The sequence below is a fragment of the Corvus brachyrhynchos genome, unplaced genomic scaffold, assembly GCF_000691975.1.
Source record: "Corvus brachyrhynchos isolate BGI_N302 unplaced genomic scaffold, ASM69197v1 scaffold244, whole genome shotgun sequence".
NCBI classification, from domain to species: Eukaryota; Metazoa; Chordata; class Aves; order Passeriformes; family Corvidae; genus Corvus; species Corvus brachyrhynchos.
Window position 1 is genome coordinate 193,390 of NW_008237422.1, and position 651 is coordinate 194,040.

Sequence of the window (651 nt, forward strand, 5' to 3'; positions counted from 1 at the left end):
AAGGAAAGCGGACAGCAGGCAGGGAAGGAAGCGGCCGCTGTACTGAGCCCAGCGGCGCGGCCGCAGCGGAGAGCGGGGATGTGGGAGTTTGTGTGCTCCCCCGGGCAGCGCCTGGACCAGGGAAAGAAGGCAGTCCCCTGGAAACTAAGGCGGGAAAAAGATATTAAAAAATAAAATAAACTCGGCTTGTTCTTCGTCTTTGGAAAGATGGAGAGCGACTTTTTACATGGGCCGACAGTCATCGGACAAGGGCAGTAGTTTTAAACTGAAAGAGGAGAGATTTAAATTAGGTGTGAAGGAAGAAATTCTTTACGCCGAGGGTAGTGAGGCACTGGAACGGGTTGCCCAGAGAATCTGTGGATGCTCCATTCCTGGAAGTGTTCAAGACCAGATTGGACGGGACCCTAAGCAACCTGATCTAGTGGGTGGCATCCCTGCTCTTTACCAGGGGGGTTGGAACTAAGATGATCTTTAAGGTTGCTTCCACCCCAAGCCATTCTGAGATTCTATGTTGCGGTATGAGTGTCAGCAAGCAAATCGAGAATTAACAGCTGCATTGGCATTGCTGAGCCTTGGTGACTATTGAACAGCTTGTGACTCCACGAAATGAAAGTCATGTTTTTGAAGAGTTTATAAGCACTTGATTGGTGG